Source organism: Oenanthe melanoleuca, chromosome 2 (assembly GCF_029582105.1).
Source record: "Oenanthe melanoleuca isolate GR-GAL-2019-014 chromosome 2, OMel1.0, whole genome shotgun sequence".
Classification (NCBI taxonomy): domain Eukaryota; kingdom Metazoa; phylum Chordata; class Aves; order Passeriformes; family Muscicapidae; genus Oenanthe; species Oenanthe melanoleuca.
The window spans coordinates 120,068,001-120,082,602 of record NC_079335.1 but is presented as its reverse complement, the minus strand read 5'-3'; the positions used below and the strand labels follow the sequence as shown (position 1 = coordinate 120,082,602).

General features: G+C 39.8%; 1 protein-coding gene across 2 annotated transcripts in view; it reads left to right on the top strand.

The window, feature by feature from the left end:
• BZW2 (basic leucine zipper and W2 domains 2) overlaps positions 1-14,602 on the top strand; it is a 56,833-nt gene that overhangs the window by 649 nt on the left and 41,582 nt on the right. The window lies entirely within an intron of this gene.

Sequence of the window (14,602 nt, the reverse complement as noted above, 5' to 3'; positions counted from 1 at the left end):
GTGCGGCCGGGACGGGGAGAGCGCCGGGCGGGAGCTGTGCCGGAGCCCCGCCGGCCCCCCGCGGCCGCGCTGCCCTGGCGACCGCGGCTGCCGTGGGGCAGCTCCGGCCGGGCGGGCGGGCGCGGCGGCCATGGCGGGGCAGGGCGGGCGGCCGCGTCACAGCCCCGGTGTCGGTGCTGGAGCCTGGGTTCGGAAATGCCGCCGTTCGCGGGTTCGCGGAGCAGCGGCGGCGCCGGCTCCGCTGCGGGAGGGCGGCGGTGCGGGCTCTTGTGCGCGCCGGCCCTTCCCTCCCTACTCCTGCTTTCCTGCCTTTTTATGGCATCGCTTGGTTGGGTGGTTGGGCTTTTTGTTGTTTTATTTTTTCCACGCAGGAAGAGCGTTTTTTTCGACTAAAGCGGCCGAATGGAGCCGTGGTTTTTTTGTGCCACGGCATCGTGTCTCCAGGAGGAAGCGGGCACTGATGGATCGGGAGGGGAAGGAACGCGCTCGGGGTGTTCAGAGCGGTGCCTTTTGTTGGCGCCTTTCTAAAATTAAACTGTTGGTGGAAAAATAATCTTTGTTACAGATCCAACTTTCCACTATTCCAGCGGAAGCTCGCTAGGCGCAGGGACGATCCTGCAGATTCCCTCCAAGGGACAGGGACTGAGGTTTAATATCCTTGATTTTTGCTTGTGTTTATATCAGAGAAAAGAACAGGACCCTGGTACTTGGTGCTGACTTTTACCCTCCTTTGCCCTACTCTTCGATGTATATTTTTTGTATCCTTCCTTTTAGGGAACCCACTTTTTTCCTGTAACTCGCTTTATCAGCAAGCCGAATTTTTCCTTTCCTTACTACTTGCAGGTCATCTCATGTTTACTTACATATTGAAATTTCTCTTTCTAATACTAATATTTTTCTCTGTTTTGATATTTGTTAATGACTTGTTGACTGACTTTCAGAAATGGTGAAAAAAAAGCATGCTCTCAGAATATAGTATATCTTTGTAACTATTTGGGTAAAAAAAGCAGAATGTGATACAATTTTGTTTTACCTAAACAGCCAAATTGTGTACGTTTCCATGATTTTAAAAATCATGAAAGTACAGGGGTGTACCACTATCTAGTTTTATTTGCATCAGCAAGTGTAAATAAAACAGATTGGTTGGGCTTCAGATTGGCTTTTTTTTGGGGGAAACAAAAAATGTCTAGAAAGAAATGCCGTTGAAGCACAAGTGCTTTTAATATTCAGATCCAGAAAATGGTCCCCATGTAGTGCTAACAGAAATGTGTCACTGGCTCAACCGTGAGGGCTGAAATTAGGGTTTAAGTGATCTTTTGTTGGTTCACTGCAGGGTGTGAATTTTACCTGCTGTGAACAAATTTTTTGATACTACAGTGCTCTGATAATCTCTGTGGCACTGTTAAATAAGAAGAGCCTTCAAACTTCCTTTTACATTAAAAAAAACAACCCAACCCAAAACCAGTTGTGCATTCAGCACACAGAAGTATGCATATTAGATTCATTTTATTGAATATGAGAATATCATTATTGCCATCCCGCCCTTCTTCACAGAGTGAACAGGCACACACAGTTTTTCCTTGGCAGCCTCACTGGATCTCACTTGGTGACTAATGCTACAGGAGTGATCCATCTGCATGGGTAATAAAATACTTTCAGTGCTAGTTGAAACATGTTTCTCACTCTTACCTGGCTTCTGTATGACCTTCAATCCTGTATTATCCAGACATTTCACAATCTCCAGTTTATCCTTGTGAGATTGTGATAAAGTGGCATTGCCTCCATTTTATGGACATAATTTGAAGCATGGAGGCAACAAGTGATTTTTTTTTTTCCAAGGAAATGTAGGGAGTCAGTGTGAGGATAGGGAACTGGAACATTAAAATGTTGGTTCTATGCCTTTGTGTCTTGCCCCTTAATGCATTTTCTTTAATCTGCTGTGTCTGTTTGTTTCACATATTTAAGATGTGTGTATTACTGCTTGGTAATTAATAATTTATATTTTGGGTATTACAGAGAGAGCAGGAAATGTTAACCCCACTGTGATTCAGAATATTTTTTAGATTTTTAATTAAATATTTACATATTAAAAATTCCCTATTTCCTCATCAGGTGATACATATGATACTTGTAATTTGTGAAACAGAGACCAGTGGTCACATTTTTCCCCAGTGGTTTGCTGGTTTTACTGCACTGAGGTGTGCTCATGGGGATTTGTGATAGCTGTTGTTACCAATGTGTAGATGATCCTAAGTGCCTGTGTGCAATTGTCAGGAGTAAGATTCATGCAAGAAAATAATAAGGATTTCTTTAATTAAGTGACATTCATCTGGGGAGAATGTACAGAGCAGTAACCTTTTTCTTGGGTCAATTTGGGTAGAAGAGACTGCCCTATGCCTTGGAGAGTGCACCATGAAACACTCAGTCTTTGGACGTGGAAGGGAGGGAAAGGAAATGCTGAATTGGTTTCACTCTTTTCTCTCAGATGACCTACCTCCACTTTTGTCTTGGAGAGTTGCCTGAATTCTGGGCATGTACTCTGCAGAGGTCAGAGATCCCATAGTCTCTTTCAGTGCCTGGGCCTGGCAAGGTCAGAAACCTGTCTGACCCACGACATTTTGTCTAGGGGAATATAAAATAATAGGTCAAACAGGTATGCATAGTTTTGTGACTTATTTCTTATCTGCCTTCTAACTGGTTCAGCTAGGGGTTTCCTCAGCAAGAAGTGGTGTCTTTGTGTTTACCTTTATATTTGACAGCCTAAAGTAGGCTGGTAGGCTTTTTAAATTTAGATAAATTGTGTGTATGCAGCATCCCATGATTATAACTTTCATGACTGCTTGAAAGAGGACCACTTCTTTCCTGTTTTTGAACCTGCTTCATGGTTTTGTTCAAACCCCAGCCCCCAGTTCCTGTTTTGGGAGCCGATGAGGAATTGGTTCCTGTTCAGCCTTGACCTGCAATCATGCCCTGACAGACGTGTAGTATCCCCTGCCATTGTCTTTTTGCCAAGCTGAAGTCCTCAGTGTATCGAGTCATTCCTGTGTAAAATCCATTCCTTATTGTTGCCAAGTATGTTTTTGTAAATTAGCTCTGTCTTCCTGCATGCCCTGGGCAATAGGAAATCTCCTTCAAGTGGAGCTGAGCTTTGCAGACAGACCCCCACTGAGTTTTGGTCCTGCTGTCTCCAATCCTTATAATTATATCCTGGCCAAAGTTAAGAGGATCTAATAGGATTATTCATTTAGATCAATTCAAGTTCATGCAAGTTCAAGGGGTTTTTATTGCTAGAAACATCCTCTGTTTTTTCCTCTCAGATCTCACAAATAGTAATCTGTGGATAAGTTGCTTCCTCCCCCAGTTGATTGGCATTGTATAACTCTTTGACTTCCTTAAGTGTTTTTATTTTATTGTAAGGGATGTTTTTTTCAACTTTCATCTGTTTCTGGATCTCAAGGCAGCCACTTGGTCTTTGTTATGATCTGCAACATTGCTAAGGCCTGTTTTGTACCAGAAGGTAGTTTATAAAACCCCAGAAAAATAACTGAAACTGGCGAGCACTGATGTGTGTTTTTGAACACAATTGGTGTATGCACGATAGCTACACACAAGGTATTCCTGTAGCTAAAATGCTAATCTGAGACCTCGATAGAGATCTCCACCTGCTACCAATTCCTTGTGAGACCTTGCATGAAGTGAGGCTTTCTCTACACTTTGAACTTTAGGAGCAAATCCCAGGGCTTGACTCTAGCTGTATCCAAAGTCTGGAAAGATGAGGCGTATGCTTCTCTCGTCTTCTGTTGAATCCTTGACTTGAAGGACTCTTACATATATGGGACAGAAGGACACCAAAGTATTTTCCAAAAGGTTGATCCAGACTGTAGGATGAGCACGATTGAGGTGAGCAGTATTCTCCAGCAGGAAATACAGGTCAGAGCAGTGTGAAAAGTACCAGTTTGGGGCTTGAAAGTCTGTGTAATTGTAAGGAACTCCTGTCTGGGCTTAGTAGTCTGATTTAACTTGGTGTTGGTTTGCTCCAAGACTTGACCTGATTGAGCAGAGCCAGCTTTGGTGGTTTTTCACCTAAAATATATCCAGAATAGCAGTCACCTGTAGAATTTCCTTCTAAGAAAACTGTTCACAAGTTTATTTGTATATGTTGCAAAGTGCATTTTTGAACATATGCTTTTTTTGTGTGTGTGTCTTTAACTGCTAACCATGGCAGGGCATGTGGCATCTTCCCACAGGGAGTGAGGATTAACAGAGCAAAGAAGAAATTTTGAGGTGCTCAGATATTGTGATGATGGTCATGGGCAGTGTAAGTGCCTTAGATGAATGTGCAATTGTACTACCTGGTTAAAAGCTTCCTTTGAACAAGTCAGCATTGCTTTCACAACAAAATCAGATATGTGAACCTCTTTCTTCTTTTATATACCCAGCATAGGAAACAATAAATTGCTCTTTTGCAGGTTGAGTTCACATTCTCCTAAATGTTTGTTCTAGGTGGTTCTGGTCTTGCTCGACAATACATGTTTTGTGCTTTTCATGTGTAGCTCTAAGTCACTGTGGTTTTATTGAATTAAAATCTAAGCTTTAAACAAATTGTTTAATGCCTGTGAATTCCACATAGGTAGGTACTTGCATTATTTCGAGGAGAAGGCATACAAGCACTTTTTGCTGTTAAAGACTGAGATGTGTTTAGTGACAGCAGAGCAATATGTGTCAGAGAATGACCTTTGCAAAACTAAGTTTTTTCCCACTTAAGGTTTGCAGGTGGTAACAATAACCCAGTAATGTATTAGCACAGCTTCTGTAAGAGTTAGTTTGCAATGGCTTTTCAGATGGCTGTTCCTAAAATAAATTCAAAATTTCAGAGATATAAAGTAAATAAAATTACTTAAAGCTGCAAGGGAAATATATCTGTGTGTAGGAGGAGCTTGAAAAATCACAGCACACATAGAATTTCTACTGGTTTTGGGGATTCATGAGTGCAATACTGGGAAAAACAGTGTTAGCATTTAGTCAGTGACAATCCTTTTTTTGGCAAAGAATGGTGGAGGCACTTGGGTTAAACATTTAATTAGATCTAATTAGTGAGTAATTTTTTTTGACCTCCAGACAAGATTATTTAAACTCTACTTACAGTCATGTGCAGATAGATGTACCTCTTTGTAGGCTTAAGGTTATTGTTTAGGACAGAGGAATTAGATCATGCATTGAATGGATGTGTGCTGTTAAATTCAGATTGCTTTGAGACATCATCTTTTATTCCTCATCTTATTTTCTGTCCTCATTCCTCCTGTGCAAATTCAAGAATTCCTACATCTGTGTTTCTCATAAGGCGGTAGGCTGTCACCCACATCTGTCTCTCTGCCTGAGCTTACAGGTGAAGTAATTCCATTTTGATATTTTATGAGCAATAAATCCCCTGTGAAGTGCCATGGTTGCCCATTAAACTGTAGATTTGATTTCTGAAACGGTTTCTTTTCCATGTGATCCAGTGTTAATTAAAAATGACTCTTCCCCTCCAATTGCAATAGTAGTTACATGCTAAAGTAGTAACTATCTGTTCGAAGATAAATACTCGAGGATCACTTTGAGGTAATGCTGGTATGTGAGAGGAAAATTGACAAATGAAAAACATCTATTTTTTTCTCCCTAGAGAGAAGTCTGTGGAGTGCATGCCTGAAAACCTTTTGAACTTGCCATACCGTAGTTCTTAAATGTAGCTGTAGATCTTGTAAGAGACTGCAGAAGTCAAAAAGTCAGACAGAGTCCAGTACTAATGTACAGTGGTGTGATGGCCATTTTACTGCACTGTGGTGTTCTTTACCATTCTTACATGCTGTGCAGCAGAGAGAAGAATGAAACACTTGAGTTTCAGGGTTTAATAGCTTTGGTCTTCTGTAAAGTGTGGTTGTGTAGTGCAAGCACAATAGAGGGAACTCGTATGTTTAACAGTTTGCTGGTAAAACTTCTGACTTGGATCGCTGTTTGTGATGGGGATGGTTAAATCCAAGTGTGGCAGCTCATGTAAATCAGATTGCAGGACTGTTCTTACTCCGTCTTTGGATACATTTTTGTTGGCTAAGCTGGTTTTAATAAAGTAAAAAGTCCTCCTCATGTGTGCCATATAAAGTAAATAATCAATGTTGAGTTACCTTTTTTTGGTTTTTAAATTACAGCAAGTCAGGAAAATACTTCCAGGAAGTAAATCAGTAGTAATTCCTACTTCATCTATGAGAGCTTTTAGTTGCTCTGTGTCTAAGAGCTTTTGAAATTAGAAATGTGGTGGGTTTTTTTTCCTACTACAGAAACTATAAAGTGAATTTTAAAATGCACTGAGTCCTTACATATGTATGTTTTGGCATTCTGTATAAGGATTTGCTCTGCAAAATCTGAGCTATTCTTAGGTTGGATGGAGAAGTTTTGCGTAGAGATCACTTACAGTTTTTGCAGAGTCGTAGTGGCAGACAAAGATTACTGCTTTTATTCAGCCTGTAAGATGATGGATTACCTCTAGTGAGAATTAAGACTGAGGACAGACAGGCAAAGGAAATGCTAGACACAGTCTGGGACAGAGGTTGGCCAGGGACATTGGAAGGAAGCATCTTCTGTGATGTCTTGAATCTCAACGAGTTACACCCTTCTACAATTCTTTTAGCTACTGCAAGCAGAACAATTAAATATGGCTTTGGGGTTGTACTTGCTTGTAATAACTACTGTCTCATGTGTTTTCCTTAGATGTGTTTTCATGCAGAAAAGAAGTCTAAGCAGTTCAACGGTTTGTAATTTGCAAGCTAAAGTGATCCTTTCATTTTAAGTTTTGTTTCCATAAATAAACTCCTCTAGTTCTCTAGAAATGTTTTTAAGAGGGAAGATATATTCAGTGCATTCAAGTTACACATTAGTCATTTTCTTCTGATAAAACACAGGGGTGAAATATTGGGAAGATACTACTGAGCATTAGGTACAGGGCTTGTCATTTATTTTCACTACCATTTCATGCCTTGAGCAACAGAAAATTACAAAAACAAAGTATGTTATTTCTTTTAAATGCTCGAGGGGAAGTCAGCCCTTTAGAAGAAGGGATGGTGAGTTTCTTTGCAATCTACAACCTTTGTATGCACCAATATTGATGTGAGTTTGGTTGGAGTCTGGTTGCTGTTTTTTTCCATGTCTCTGCACCTTTCTGAGGCCTGTGTTAAGTCTCTTTTGTCTTGGGTCTGCTTTGAGTATATTTTTCTTAATGTGTGATTTCTTGTGACTGTGACCTGAGCATCCCAAAGTCGTCAGCCAGTGCTGTGGAAACCCAGTGTTGTGCTTTTGAATACCATATTCTGCCAAGATGTTTGTGGATTTCTTTCTCTACATTTTATATGAAAAGAGGCCCCAGTCAGTGTGCCCCCAGGGTCATGTGAGTTCTTGGCTCTGCCCTTCAAATTTATCATCCCGCCCATCAGACTCAGCTCCTTCCCAGCATGAGGAAACACCTACTTCTTGGCTATCTTGTTTTGTGGGGCCTTGTTAAGAGGCTTCTTGAGTTAGAAGAAGGAAAGGATACTCATAATTCTCTAGAAGATCCAAGGGAAGGGCTTTATTTTGTCAGTTGTTTTATTCCTGCTGTATTGGTTTACTGGTGTATGCTGAAAAGTGCTGTTTTCCCAATGTACTCTGCCATCAGTATGTCAATTTGCATTGCTGTTGTGCCTCTAAGATTCTTCATGATGACAGTGGACTGGTTGGTTGGTGATCCACACACAACCATGCTGCATGGTCAAGGCATCAGACTCTCAGGTCTCTCTTGTGAGGAAGTTGTCCAGTTCTTGAACTTTTACCTGTGAGCAGTGGTTCCCAGCTCCCTGAAGCCGAAGGTATCAAGCCAAAGCATTTAATGGGTAACCTGTTTGATGCTAGGATTAGTTGAGTATCTTAGTGCCCTCCCTAAGCTGTATAATGTTGAGGTATAGGAAGGCCTCATTCTTTCCCCATTTTCCTTTGTCCTGTCAGTTTGAACAATTGTTGATCTTGTAGTAGATATTGGCACTTCAAAAGCAGTGTTATGGTGTGAGGAGACAACATAAAGTCTTTTGAAGGTGAGGGAGAGCAAGATGGGATGGGAACAAGAACTCTAGGCCGTGTTCCCCATTTATTGTTTTCGACATACTTGTTACATTTTTTATTGTAATCCCAAGATAAATTACTTAATTTATGTTGAAAACTAGACTGCTAAATTACTGAGTAAAAGACCTTAATTCATGTTACTAACACTTGGTTAGTAAAGGTTCATATTGACATATTTTTATCTGGAATATCAACTTAATTTTTGAAGCATTGTCAAGAGCAGCAAAAAAATACCAATTATTGCAAAGCCTCCAGTTGAGAGTCATGTTTAATATCTGCTCTCTTCTGTTTTAGAATTGGAAAAAAAAATTCGTTTAGGTTGTCGGTTCTACTTTTGCATTTTTACCCTCCCTTAGCAAATGATGTATGCTAACTTTACTAGTTATTCTGCTCTACAGAGTGTATCAAACTATGCAGAGCAACATTTGAGGTGGGATACAAATGTGTTCATTTGCATGGCCTCCAGCAGTCAGTTCGGTGACTTGAGAGTTTGGCTGAACAGCTCTGCATTTCAGGATTTAGCTAGGTTAACTGCCATGTCTTTCTGAAGCCTCAGAAGGATCAGCCAAGCCTTTTATTGTGGTTTCTCAGTCCAGCACAAAAAAAAAAAAAAAAAAAAAAAAAATCCTTTAGCTGTCTCATTAGTGAACCTTTTATATTCTTCATAGTTTGCATCTCCGTAGGAAGTGAGTTGTAGAAATCTAACGTAGCTTTTACTGGTGTTTTTGCTCTCTTGTACATATATATGTATGCATACAGCTACAGATACACATTCCATGGAACCCTTATTAGGTTATCTGCAGAAGTAGGTTGCTGATATTGGTCTTTCCAGTGCATGAACAGTGATGCTGTAAACAACAAAATAGATTTCCCTATTAATAGTGTCAAATATCGTTGTGCCAAGCTGACGTTGACATAGGCCAAACAACCACAAAGTGGATGCATGCTTTCTCTGAAGGAAGCAAGGCTGTCTGGCATAGTGATGCTTTATGCCCTTTAAAAGAGATACTAAACATATTCTGGTTAGAAATCCATAACTCCTGCAGTAATGCTTGGCTTCAGAAACTGGGTTGGGAGTGGGTGGATGGCTGTGGTCTGATGCTGAGACTATGCTCTCAACAGACTCGTGGTACGCTGGATTTTGAAACTTCTCAACCAACAATGGAAGTTCTGTGAATTATTTCAGAGAGATAAAAAAGCAGGTCTACTGAATTAACTATAGAACTGAATAGTATAGAAATCGTAATTGCCTTATTGTTAATTTGGGTGAGTAACTAAATTCCTAACTCTGCCTGAGATGTTTATGGGTATCACTGAGCTGTAGACTTTCACACAGATGGCCAACATGCAGGTGTGAAGTTTGATCTGATTCAGATACCTAAAAAGTACTTTGAAACTGTGGAGCTGTTTACCCATCACTAAGATGAGCAAGCAGAATATTTTAGATAAGCTATTTTCTGGAAATGGTTTTGTCTCTTCTTATGGTGAAATTAGGCATGAATTGCAGGGTCAGACTAGGTGTCATCATTCATTTTTAAAGGCAAGTCAAATGCAGCCCATATTTGGGTTCTGACAGTTGGCTGTTTAGTCAAGAAAAGCCAATAGGAGTTTTGGCTTAGCTGACTGCCTTCAAAAATGATTGACATTGAAACAGGGAGTGGTCCTCACAACCAGTAGTATCATCAATTAAATTGCTGGGTTTTGCATTGAACTGAGCTGACTGACAGCTCTCTGCTTCCATTACCAGTGCGTGGGCACAAAGCACTGCAATGTATTCAGCACTGCCTGCTGCCTCTGTGGTGGAGTGGGGTAATATATATACCTGCTCTGATCTACATCTGGGTGAAACAGATGTCTCAGTAACTTCTACTAGCTTCTTGTGATTAAACTGTTAGGGGATGATGCTTATACTGGAAAATAAATACAAATTAGTGACACAACAGGCTACTTGCTCTAGCATAGAAATTTTTTTTCTACCTCAAGTGATTTATATTGTTGCTTTATTTGACTTCCTATTGTGGCAGTATTTCTTAGTTGTGAGATTTTGGCCACCTGTATATATAAATGTATTTTTGAGAACCAAGTTTTCATCTGATTGCAATTATCAAAATTGCATATAATTACCACTTTTTCAGAAGCAAAACTTAAGAAGCATTCATAATAGCCATTGCTTGCAGTGCTGTGTTTGTAGATAGACTGTGAATTCTTTGGGTTTGGTTTGATGTATTTCAAAGTCTCCAGAATATAGATTACCATCAAAGACATTCTTGGTTTTATGCATTTATATTTTCAGATAAGTCTTGTGTTCAATGTCATTTATATTTAGATACAGGATGGAAGAAGATTAAGAAAAGCAATGATAACTTTCAAAATTGAGAGAAGATGCAATGCTCTCAGAATTTTCAGAACTGTGTCTGTGTATGATATTCCAAAATAAGGGTAACTTTGCCATACGTGGTTGCTTGGCATTTGAGCTTTAGGTTACCAAACCAAAACTGATCTCCCAGTTCTGATATGTGAATAGTGTCAGAGTCCAGTACTCTATGATCAGCATCTTTTAGATATTCCACATATAGAGAGTATGATGTTTAATATCTAATTTCCCCACCTGAAGGTAGTTGATATTACATGGGATTTCTGTTTTAGCAGAATAATAAAAATTATACTGAGTATGTCTTACAATTGTAAATGACACATAACAAAGTAAAGCAATTGCAATACACCATTCAATCACAATACTGATGTGATTCCCATTGCCAGTCTTGACAATATTCTCTCCGGGCACCCCCAGCTTTTGGGAAGAAATATGTGGCTTGAATCACAATATGTCTCAAAGATTTTTGCTCTCTGAAGAAAACTGATTTGAATGTTTTCCCTCATCTTACAAAAAGCAACTGAAGTCCTCCTGCAAAATTAGTAATACAACAGGCTGACCCAGGATAGTCCTCTTGGGATTTTTGTTTACCTTTCCTCCTATCCTGACCTTACTCAGGTGCCACCCAGCTTTTAGTGTTGTTGCCATAATACTCTGGTGGAGTATACTGTCATGGGTGAGTAATGCTTGTCTTGTGTTTATGGATTTAAGAGGCAGCCTTCTCACACCAAAGCTTGACTTCCAGGGAGAAATTTGCTTTGGGTCTATAGTCTCATCTCTGGAAGTAGCCTGTAGTGTTGGTAGGTGAGAGAAGAAAAACAAAGAGAACAAAAAAACCCCATCAACAACAATGTAGATAGAAGGGAGTGCTACGTTTCTCTTTCACGTCTTGTCAAACTCACAGCAATTTTCCAGCTTAGAAGGTTTTATCATTCATGTGTTTAATAGCCCCTGATAGACTCTTCTTCCAAGAATTAATCTAGGAACTTTCAGGTTTCCACATAGAGGTGAAGAAATGCTGTTCTGGAGTAAGGCTGAGAGTGTTGGTATGGGAGCTGCCAGGCAGTGGATAGTACAGCAAGTGTCTCCTCAGTCTGTAATAGGTATTTTTCTGACTCACCTAGTATAATATTGATTGTGTAGGCACCCCATGGGTGGCCTTTATTTCTTTTTTTCCCCCAAGAGGTAGCTTGGATGTGAATCAGTATCTATTGCCATGGGATTATCTTAGCTGGATCTGAGAGGAGTTGTACCCACCATTGCCTGGAAATAACTGCAGGTTGAAGCAATCCAAGCATTGACTGCTTCTATTCACCATTCCAGGAATTTATTTACCCAAAACTAGTGTGTTCTGTCAAAATGGCCACCTGCTCTGAGGAGGAAGAAATAGCTGCAAGGAATATGGGACTACTTTTGGCAAGCAGAATGACACAAGTCAGTTACAGACTTCTTTTTTGTCTGAGTGATTACTTCAAACGGCATAATCAGTGTTAGTTGGTATGTTTGGAATACTAGATATGGTGCAAAGTGTTGTATATTTTCACTGCTGGCCCTTAGTGCCAGAAAGATCAGAATTCAGATATCTGGAAGCTGATTCACTTTCCCTCAGGTAAAAAAACATGCATTATCTTGGTCAACTCCCTGCACATGCTTTGAAGAAGCAATTAGGGAGTTCTGAAAACTTGCTTTAATGCTTAAAGCAGTTGTTCTGTTAAAATCAAGGTGTTAACCAATTGCAGATGTGTAGGAGGTGCTGGCTATTAATACATCCCTCCTCCCATTACTATATTTAGTTCATGAAATAATGAGCTGCTAGCATCTGGGGGGCATTGCTTTCTGGAGAATGCACAGATTGTATTTATTTATTTTTGTTTTTAACATTAGCCCCTTAGTTTATTGGTTTTCAAGTGCTGCAGTGCGGTGTCCTGGAGGCACTAGTGATGTCCAGTGCTTTTGCTGCCTCTCAGAGCTTTGTGGTAGCAAGAAGAATGGAAAAGGTACATCTTCTGATTTTATTGTTGATAATGAAATTGTGTGAGTAGGGTCAACATAGTAAAAACTTCCAGTAGACATGATACATTAAAGAAAACAGAAGCAGGATGGACTTGAACAGAGGAGTGGTATTCTACATGAGAATGTTTTTCCTGCCTTCATTACTGAACTCTTTACTGTGTTATCTTGTGTCTTAACAAGCTTTGTTCCTGGGAATGAAGCCTCTCTAGTATTTTTTTAACATGTTTTCTTCCAAATACCTGTATTTATTGGTTTGTTAGAGACCTGGTTTAAGGGAACCCTATAAAGTAACTCCATTAATAATTTCTTGCAAATGTGCTGTGAACAGTGCGTACTGCAGTTCTCCCCCAGACATTAATGAAGGATTGAGCTAAATTGCTGTAGTACCTTTACAGTCATGTTTTTTGCAGAATTTCAGCTACACCATTTTTCCTATAACAAAACCATCTCTATGGCAATTTATAAGACAGTTGTATTTTTCAGGATGATCAGGATATCCAGTGTGTCAAAATTCGAGAACTGTGTAGCATTTACACAGTCCATTGAAAGTGGTGTCTTTTGTGAGGAAGAAACTTAGTTAGCTTTGGAAGAATTCTGTCTTTCTTCCACTTGTTTTTTAGTTCACCTGACCCCGATCTCTGCCTGATGCTTTTTATCCTCTTCTTTTTCTAAGAGGTTTTCATGTTGGCAAGGTATGCAAGCTTGGAGTTGACATTTTACCTTAAGATGAATGTTAATTGGATATGAATTGATCTGTAGCAATACACCATCTCCATTATCACAGCCAATTCTAGTTAATAGCACGGCACCTAAGAGAGCTCTCAACAGTGAGAAAAGCTCCTGCTAATACCTTGTTCTTTAAAGAATTACATCTAATTCCTCCTCCTTAGTTGCTGGAAGAAATCTTGTTACTGAAAGACAATATTTTTTGTGTGTCAACCTGAGTGTGTGATTTAATTTACTTAGCTTGTATTTCTACCTGTCAATTATTAGGAATTTTTTGCTCTTTTTTTTTCTTTTCTTTCATTGACTGTACTGTGTCATGTTTTTATGTGGTTCATGGTGACACGACAGAGAAGTCCATTGTCTCAGTGCTCAATTTACAGTTCTCTTGACACTGTGAAGTGCATTGAAAGTGCTTCAGTAGTGTTACTACAGAAGTGAGCCACTTCTGTAGAAATTTCTGAGTAGTGACTTAAGAAATACCTGCTGTTCTGAAATAAGTGCAGTGAGGTGGATCTCTGATGCATTGTATGATTGTGCATTCATTGGTGGCAGTGGGAGCTGGGGTTTTTCTGACTGTTTTCTGAGAAACATCTTCCTGTGCATCCCAGTTTAGCTGTTAGGTGATGTGGTTTATGATGCAGACTTCAGTGAGTCTGTCTTCTAGTTTTTTCTGGGTTTGTCATGTCCACAAGTGCCATCTGCATGTCTGCCAAGTACAGCTACGTGTGTTTTAAATACTTCCAATGACAGTAACTCTACCACTTCCCTGGGCAGCCCATTCCAATGCTTCACAATTGCTTTCAGTGAAGAAAATTTTTCTAGTACCCAATTTAAACCTCTTCTGATGTAACATGAGGCTATTTCCTCTTGTCTTGCTGCTCGTTACTTGGGAGAGACCAGCCCCATCTGTCTCCTGCCTCCTTTCAGGTGGCTGCAAGGAGCAGTAAGGTCTTCCCTTCCCCCTCCTTCTTCTCTAGGATAACTCTTCACAAGCTGCATTCCCAGTTTGTTCCTGGAGAATCTTGCATGAGCACAGGTTTTTATTTATTATTTAACGTGTGGTAAGTTTCATTCTCTTCAAGTATTTGTTTCTACTTGCTGCAGAGTTAAATCAATTCTTTTTGTTTCATCTCTTTGTTTTCTCTCTCACACTAGGCATGCTAATAAGGGACAGATACTTTTATTGAAGTAGATACACTTTTTACTGTGGACCAGTACTGTTCTGTGATTTAAAAAGAAACATTTTTAAAAACATTTAAGTGCCTTGAGAGCTTTTGGAAGGCTCTTTAGGGAAAGCCAGGGCATGTGGTTCAGCAATATTTGTATTTCATGTGAACATTAAAACCCCATGTTGATTGTATTTAC